Source organism: Pseudorasbora parva, chromosome 16, assembly GCF_024679245.1.
Source record: "Pseudorasbora parva isolate DD20220531a chromosome 16, ASM2467924v1, whole genome shotgun sequence".
NCBI classification, from domain to species: Eukaryota; Metazoa; Chordata; class Actinopteri; order Cypriniformes; family Gobionidae; genus Pseudorasbora; species Pseudorasbora parva.
In genome coordinates, this window is record NC_090187.1 from 3,880,431 (window position 1) to 3,889,995 (window position 9,565).

The window sequence follows — 9,565 nt, forward strand, 5'->3', positions numbered from 1 at the left end:
GAGGCGGCGTGTTCTGCTTGCTCTCCGCTCTCCCATCTCAAAGAGAGAGGGGATTAAATGCTTCAAGAGCAACAAACAAACTCTCTGTGGAGAGGCACTGAAGCAGGATGAGTTAGAGCTGAGAGAGAGAGAAAGATCAGCAGTTCAAAATGAGTGCCTGAAGCACTAACAACCAAAATAAGTAACTAAAATAACACCTATATATAAACTATAGCTTAATGCAGTTCACAGGTTCAAGGACAAAATCTTTACAATTTTAGGTAGGGCAGCCCGATTAATCGAAATACAATTTAAATTGTGATGTATGCCTCATCTCAAAGGCTGCAATTTAATTTGATAAATATATTGGCTGTGTGTTTCAGAGTGAAGCGCAGCACTGTGTTCATTTCCACATGAGCAGCTCATGATCCGCTGGTGTGTTCAGTTTCTCAGAGCGGCTCGATTCACAGTAAATGCTGCTCTGAGCGAAAACCAGCTATCTGAGTTTAGGTCCTTTAATTATTTTAACATTTGAAATGCAATACACAGCAAACATCTTCACATGCTTGCAATGACAGGGACTTATCAACAAAAAGAGAAGATATATATATACTGTGTATATATATATATATATATATATATATATATATATATATATATATATATATATATATATATAAATTCCTTTTACATTGTTTACAATATTTGTGCACTTTTTAAATACTCATTTTATTTATACACTTTTTTTATTTTATTTTTATAATAATAATACTAATAATAATCAGCAGCTCTTCCATCTTAAACACTGGCTCTGCTATGACCTGATATGCTGTTCATAAATATAGCAGCCCCTATTTTAATCATAATATATCTCAATATTTCTCAACCGTCTCAATATCGACATGGCCTGGTTTGGTTCAGTGACTTTCTTGCTCTGATAGACATTAGTCCTGTCTCGTAGCAGACTGGCTCCCTTGGCGACATTTTAACCATTACATTACAGCACGTTTGAATTATGCCATATACAGATATATTTGAGAGGGTTTTGGCCATAATGTTTCAGAATTTGTAGATCATGATTAAGTAATCCTACGATGAACTATGATTCCTCTGCTCATCTGTTCTCTCTTCCAATTGTAATGCATAGTATAGCATTTACACTCATGCATACACCAACAGTTCAATATCAGTCTGATGCTGGCATTTTTTTTTAAATAAACTGTTTATTTCTACACTCATTGCATTAATATTACATTCTGGGCCCCACAAGCGGTCAAAGACCCCAAGCTATGTGCCCGGTTTGGCCCGTTGGATTCTTTGAGCTTGTTTGTTGTAAAGCAGGCAGATGATTTACAGCTCCCTAGCCAAAACACACTAAGTAATGAAAGGTCTGTTAAATATCCACCCGCTTATAATATTTCATAAAAGCCTTTGCCTATTAAAAAGACAAAGGGGAGGTGGGCTTTATTTTTCATAATCAGGCTGAACCCAAACCTGCAGGAATGTGATTAAATTTGTTTTCTGCATATTGTTCAAGAATTCCCTCAGCATTCCCACAACACACACACACACACAGAGAGAGAGAGAGAGAGAGAGAGAGAGAGAGAGAGAGAGAGAGAGAGAGAGAGAGAGAGAGAGAGAGAGAGAGAGAGAGAGAGAGAGAGAGAGAGAGAGAGAGAGAGAGAGAGAGAGAGAGAGAGAGAGAGAGAGAGAGAGAGAGAGAGAGAGAGAGAGAGAGACTCAGAAAAACTGCAAGCCAGGGATGTATTACTGAGGGTAGACTGTCACATCTGTTGGCACGGCATCATGTGTTTAATGCAACATCCCCAAAGTATCAGTGTCCCAATAAAACAGTCCAGTGGTAAGTGATGCTGTGGGACTTATGACCTTGACCAGATGGTAAGATTACTCAGGGATCCTGGGTAGAAAACACCATATTTTAAAACAGATGAACATACAGAATCACACACACAACTGTGCTTCATCATCCACTAATCCAAGAGCTTTGCAGAAATTTAGGCCTGCATTCAAAGTGTTTAGAGTTGCAATAGATCAAAACTCTCTAACAATCAATATTTGGGTTGCAGAAGCACAATGATGAAGAATACCTTCCCTCTGAGGAGCTTTGTCAAATCACACTTGTTAAATCTCAGAAATATCAGACCCTGGTTACAGTAAATTATGTGGGAAGTGAAGCGAGGATCCTTCCAAATGTATTCCCAGGGGACGCCTGTGCAGGTGAAAAGACCCGAGCAGTGTACTTCACATGTATACTGAATATGCACTTGATCACATGGTTCAGCACTCAGTACTAGTCTTAAACCGCCCAGATGGCTATGGAAATAATGCTATTGTATACCGGCTATACAAAGTGCAGTCTGGATATTATATATATATATATATATATATATATATATATATATATATATCATTAATAATGAGATACCAGAGGCTCAAATTGGGCCGAAGCCAAACTTCCCATGTGATCCAGCCCTACTGAGTGATCATTATCATCTGACCTCTTCTATGGCACAACTTAAGATCTGTCACAGTGTTTTTTGCGGGGGTTGTCAAGTTACACAAATTAAATTTGGCTAGGGCATATGGTGGAAATGGACGAGGACATTGTGAGAACTGTCTTATCCTCAATCGTTTTGTCAGTAATTAAGGAACTTGGCTTAAATCAAACAGTCTGCACAGATCCTTACCATCTGTAGAGCACAGTTTCCTAAAACAGACATTTCTAGTCATTTATTGATAGCTGGTTGCATTTTTGTCTGGTGATTGAGTACTTTATGGTGTGTGTGTGTGTGTGTGTGTGTGTGTGTGTGTGTGTGTGTGTGTGTGTGTGTGTGTGTGTGTGTGTGTGTGTGTGCGTGCAGTGGTAATCCCTTTGTTATGGGGACAACATTTCCCCACAAAGATGGCAATATACAAAATCCTTGTGCTTGTGGGACATTTTTATGTCCCCATGAGGAAAACATCTTATAAATCACACAGAAGGAGTTTATTTATTTATTTATTTTTGAGAAAGTAAAAATGCAGAATGTTTCCTGTGATGAGTAGGTTTAGGGGCAGGGGCAGTGTAAGGGGATAGAAAATACAGTTTGTACAGTATGAAATCCATGACGCCTATAGAAAGTCCCCATAAAACATGGAAACACTGTGTGTGTGTGTGTGTGTGTGTGTGTGTGTGTGTGTGTGTGTGTGTGTGTGTGTGTGTGTGTGTGTGTGTGTGTGTGTGTGTGTGTGTGTGTGTGTGTGTGTGTGTGTGTGTGTAGAAGCTCAATTTTACTGTTTGATGCAATCATTAGGAAGGAGGTTTGAAAGATTGAGGAACACCACTCATCTTCCAGACAGAACTTCCTGCTCACGTCTCAAGTCAGATGGATCACCCTGGCGAGGGAGGATTCACATGCATTCTAAATCATAAATGTAGCAAAACCATACTATACAATTCACAAATGTTTTTTTGACAAATAACAGATTCGCAATATTAGCTTTTCACGTTGTACATTTGTGTTTGAATGGTGGTATGTTTCCGTCATCAACATGTGAGTAGCTACTACCGGCTGCTGTGTGACATTAAAGATATGTGAGTCATGAACCAGAATTTGTTAAAGTGTGTGCACAAATGAATTTTTCTTATGTTTTATAGAGTTTATATAGCAGGAGCTAGCAAATTATCTCACTCAAGCACATCCTAAATAAATTAGATTAATTATTTGTAATATACACATCATATACGAACGATTAAGTGAACTTGAAACATTATGCTAGTCCAAATGTGTAACTCTTACATATTCTGTAAATTACTAAATGTTTATACATTTTATACATTTCTAAAATGTATTTGAAACTGTGGTTTAAGTTCAACTAATTATTATTATTTTTATTTTATTTTTTTGACCGAAAAAAGTATTCCATAATAATTTAAAATGGACATGAATATGATGTCTGTTTAAAAAGACAAAGGTCGCTGACTAAAAACTGCACACTCTTTTTGCGAGCACAGGTGACATTTGAGTGAGAACTTATGATTTGGAGAAAAACAGATGGAAAATGATCCTTCCTTATGATTCTCTCTCTCTCTCTCTCTCTCTCTCTCTCTCTCTCTCGCTCTCTCTCGCTCTCTCTCTCTCTCTCTCTCTCTCTCTCTCTCTCTCTCTCTCTCTCTCTCTCTCTCTCTCTCTCTCTCTCTCTCTCTCTCTCTCTCTCTCTCTCAGTCCCCCAGTGAGAGCCCTGGAGCGAGAGGCAAGAATCTGTTTGGCTGTGATAAAGAGCTGATCAGCGGCTCCCCAGAGCCCAGGCAGTGCTGGACCCCTCACACCAGCATTATGCTCACGTAACCTGGCACTGAAGAGACAGGGAAAGACACACAGAGACATAGAGAGGTGGAGCCACTAAGAAAAAAGATGTACAGGGGAGAAAAGTAACAGGGAGGAGGACGATAATGACAGGAAAAGAGTAGAAGCTTTTAGATGACAAAAAAATAAGAGTAGATGGAAAACAAGCACAATGACTCCGGCTCACTTACAAAATGAAGTAGGAAGAATGACAGAAAGCCAATAGTGGAGTTGATGCACCTTAACTGCTGGCCAGAGTTAACAAAGTTCTCTGCCGCTAAGAAGTGCTTGCAAAATTCAGAGATCATGCTGCATAAATCCTCTTGGATTGCTTGACTCCTGGTAAAAAAAATAAAAAAATAAAAAAACCTTCACATATATTAATTATGAAGTTGGTTTAGACGAGTAATACCAGTGTGAGCACATGCAGCTGGACTCTGAAAAAGCAAAAACACAAAATCATTTTGATTGATACGTTTTTGGTCCACCATATTTAATTCCCACATTTCCATTCAGTGACTATTATTAGTTGTTATTATTACTCAACAACAACAACAACAACAACAACAAAGATATATCTATATATATATATATATATATATATATATATATATATACACTGAAAAAAGTATAACTTTAGTGTTGTTCGTTTAATGTGTATTTTCTCATTGAAATAGCTTATTTTTTTTATTTTTTCATGTCAAGTAAACATTTTAGCTTAGATTTATGGTTCAATCCATTTTTTTACATTGATAGAATCTAAATGGGCAGCGGGACATTAAACTGAATTTATTAATTTGATCAGAGCATTTTTTTTAGATTAAGCAGGATTTGCACATGCGCATTGTTGACTTGCAGATCCCGCTCTCTGTGGTTCAAAAAAAAAAAAAAAAAAGTCTGAGAACTGTCTGAGAAGAACACAGCACGAACTTGAGCGGTGGCCGTGACGATAACGTTACATTTCAACGGACGTCAGACCCATCCAGCCAGGCTCCGAGACAGAACTACGAGGAACATTGATAAGGTAAGAGAAACTTTGTCTACCGTTAACGTTTTTACCTCAAGTATATCTGACGGGACTTGAGTCTGGCCGTAATTTCAGCGCTAACGCTTGATAGCGTGTAAATTAACTTTTAAGATAGCACTCGAAATGTTCGTAATCTTCATTCAAACTATAACGTTCGGTTATTTTAGCCCCTCATTGGGCGGGTGAGTAACGTTAATAACCTAAATGCATGCAAACCATGATGCAAACTATCTAAATTCATTTTGTGGGGGCATTGACCGTGTCAAGGGAAAGAGTTAACAATAACATTTCTCGAAACAAGTGCAGTTATAGCCTATATAAGCTACAATATTTTCTGCTTAACTTTTATTAGACTCCAGTTCAAAAGAAAAGTGTGTTTTTTCGCTGAGCACATTCTCTGCAGTCCGAGCGCGCTGAAGCGCTTGCTCATATATCTGAGGTAAATCATTAACACCATCACTGCTTACAGTATTGAACTAAATACATTACAATCGGCTAAAACGAATAAGCAGGTTACTTTTCTGAAAAAGAGTGCTCCCGAGTCTGTGTTTCTCACAGTTTGCGTGAATCGCGGCACAGTTCCACACACACACAAAATACCGGCAGTTCAATAGTGAAACTCGCAGCTCTTAAAGGGGCCACACTCTATTCCAGCTCTTAAAGGGTTAGTTCACCCAAAAATGAAATTAATGTCATTAACTCCTCACCCTAATGTCGTTCCTTACTTTTTAAGACCTCCATCTTCACACACAGTTTAAGATATTTTAGTCCCAGAGCATATGCAGTCAATGCCCACTTTACTGTCCATTTCCAGAAAGCTAATAAAACATCGAAAATACATTTTGGTCCAAAAATATCAAAAAGACTTTATTCAGCATTGTCTTCTCTTTCGTGTTCCTAAAAAAAAGATTAAAACGGTTCGTGAATCAGTGAATTGATCAATGATTCGGATCGCCAATGTCACGTGATTTCAGCAGTTTGGGAGTTCGACACGCGATCCGAACTGCTGAAATCACGTGACATTGGCGATCCGAATCATTGATTAATTCACTGATTCATGAACCATTTTAATCTTTTTTTGAGGAACACGTCGTAGATTGAAAGTCATAGTTTTTGTGATACTTGGACCAAAATGTATTTTCGATGCTTCGAGATTCGAATTAACTAACTGATGTCACATATGGACTGCTTTGATTATGATTTTATGAAAGTGAATGTTTTAGGTCGGCATATAGCAGAGAATAGACTGGGCACACGACTACTCGTTTACGTATGGCATTTGCCATACCCTGGCATTCCACATTTTTAGACCTAACTGTTGATTCACTAATGAGTTGTTGTTGTTGTAATTTAGTACGGTTGTGCTGGGGATTCTGTTTTGTGTTCACCATCTTCTAAACTTATTTCTGTATGCTCTACTTTTAAGATCAATTTAAGTTCATGCGAATTACAACAGTTCCTTTGGTGACAAGTTGGATTACAAGTTCTTGGTGCAGTTGGACAAGCACTCCACCAAACTGTTGGAGGTCATCAGGAGCAAGGGAGGAGTCCACCAGGACATTGCAGGTTTTAGATGAGGTATCTATGAATTTGATAATCAGTGGGATCCATGGCTGAATAGTGTTTTTTTTGTTTTTGTTTTTGTAATTGTTTAATTTTAATTCATAGTTATTGTTCTTACTCAGACTGCAGACATCACCATCAGAAGAGAATGCATCCTCAAATCTCTGATCTACCTCGGCGAACCTTTTGCGCACCTTTTCAAAGAATACCAGGTAAGGGCATCTCTCTCACTTGCTCACACAAATAACACCTACAGACTAACATGGTCATAGTCTAGGTTTTCCTAGCCACTTTTAATAAATAGGGGTGTGATGAGAAACTCAGCTCACAAGATGAGATTTTAACACTATTTATGAGAAATCTTTGATGCTGAATTTTGAGCTGTGAACACTTAGACCATGCCCAGACATCTTTTTTTTCCTTGTCTTCCCTGGAACACTGTCAAAATAAGTGTGTCCAAAGGAATCCATTTGCAAATGACTTGACACCTTTATGCTATGTAAAATCCATGCCTGGTCCTCTCTCTTCCTTCACTGTCGTCGCTCCTCCTTTTATTCTCCCTTCACTCCTCTGTGAAAGCTCTGAGACCAGTGTGACGTGCAGTTGGCACTGATCATCCAATTACTTACCGGCCTCGCTTTGCTCTCACTCGTCACGCGCCTATTCAAGTTCAGTTTAGAGTGTGTAAGAGCTGAAAATGGGAGAGTTCTGAAACTATAATGTACTTATTTTCTCTTTCTTTTTTATGCAGGAAAATGAGATTGAAGAACTGGAGCAAACAACCATGGCGATCTTTATCACTGGGAAAGAGGATCCTCTTCATCCACCAAAAGACATTAAAATTGTCATTGAAGGATCAGAGGTCCGGAACCTGCTTGCTATATTGCATACAAATAGGTTATATTTAAAGGTTTAGTTCGCCCAAAAACTAATATTCTGTCATTAAAGGTCCCGTTCTTCGCAATTCTATCTTTCAAACTTTAGTTAGTGTGAAATGTTGCTGTTAGAGCATAAATAATACCTGTAAAATTATAAAGCTCAAAGTTCAATGCCAAGCGAGATATTTTATTTAACAGAAGTTCCCTTTCAAAGCCTACAGCGAACAGCCGGTTTGGACTACACCCCTGCACTTCCTGCTGTAATGACGTTACTAGAACCGTTTGTTGACTAACCCTCCGCCCACAAGAACACACAAAATAGGGGGCGTGGTCTCGTTGCTCTCCTACGTGGAGAAGAGCGCGCATTCAGCGCTTGCATCTCCCCGTTATGGTAAGAGGCGGGACCTTTCCGGGCAAAGTGCGCTAAGCTGCTGTCCAATCACATCACGGGAAGCGCTGGCCCAATCAGAACTCTTTATGGGTCTTAAGAGAGAGAAATGACATTGGTGTCATTAAAGGCCTGTCTGAGCCATCGGATTTCAACTAAAATATCTTCAATTGTGTTCCGAAGATGAACAGAGGTCTCACGAGTGTCGAACAACATGAGGATAAGTGATTAATGACAGAATTTTTATTTTTGGGTAAACTAACCCTTTAAATGTAGAGCTTACAGCTCTGTATCAGAAACTGATGCAGTGTTCACTGTTCACTGTCTGAGGAGCAGTTCCAGGATTTGTCTCTGGTGTTCAGCTGAAAGAGACTGTTCATCATCATATACATTTATGGACATGAAATACATTTGTATCTTAATATTTTAATTGTATTTTAGGATGTTTTATGGTGAACTGTGTTGTCAGGACAAACATTCCTAATTTAATATTACTACTAATGTGATGTCATCAAGTGGTGATTTGATTATTTGTAACAAATTTGTATTTTTGTGTGAAGCAGACTGTTCTTCATACATGTGAACATGTTCATTGAACAATAAATATAAATGTGTTCTAAAGGAAAGTGTTATGATAGTCATTGATCAAAATGTTTTAAAAGCTTTTTTTTGTTTTGATTATACATTTTAAATAATGACATCTTAATTTGAGACAACCTAAAATAATTAATTTACTTTGGCCTATAAATATTACTTTGTTTTAATTTAAATAATTAGTTTATCCCAACATAAAATAATGATTTGTTAGTTTGATCCAATTTAAAATAATTAGTTTGTTCCAATCTAAAATAATTAATTTACTTTGGCCTGTAAATATTACTTTGTTTTAATTTAAATAATTAGTTTATTCCAAAATAAAATAATGATTTGTTAGTTTGATCCAATTTAAAATAATTAGTTTGTTCCAATCTAAAATAATTAGTTTGATCAACCTTTAAAAAGTGGTTGCATGGATTTAAACTTTTCAAATTAAACTAAATTAAATTATTTACTTGAGTCAATGTAAAATATTTCGTGTGATCGATTACTTCAATTTTTTTAAGTTGATCCAAGGGTTTTATTTTTTCAGTGTATATATATATATATATATATATATATATATATATATATATATATATATATATATATATATATATATATATATATATATATATATATATATATATATACGTTTTTTTCACTAACACTTTATTTTAGTGTTCAATACTCACTATTAACTACACTGTAATAAAAAAGTTGGTTTAACTTAAAATAGTAAGTTATATGGTTGCCTTCAAATTTTGAGTTCATTGAAATTAAAAATTTTAGTTAGTACAACAAAGGA

At 36.9% G+C, this 9,565-nt stretch overlaps 1 long non-coding RNA gene across 1 annotated transcript; it reads left to right on the forward strand.

The window, feature by feature from the left end:
- The first annotated feature begins 5,179 nt into the window (after nucleotides 1-5,179).
- Nucleotides 5,180-8,932, forward strand: LOC137043302 (uncharacterized). The gene is made up of 4 exons (XR_010898442.1): nucleotides 5,180-5,349; nucleotides 6,779-6,930; nucleotides 7,038-7,127; nucleotides 7,667-8,932. It is a non-coding gene; the product is annotated as an uncharacterized lncRNA (long non-coding RNA).
- The last annotated feature ends 633 nt before the right edge of the window (nucleotides 8,933-9,565 follow it).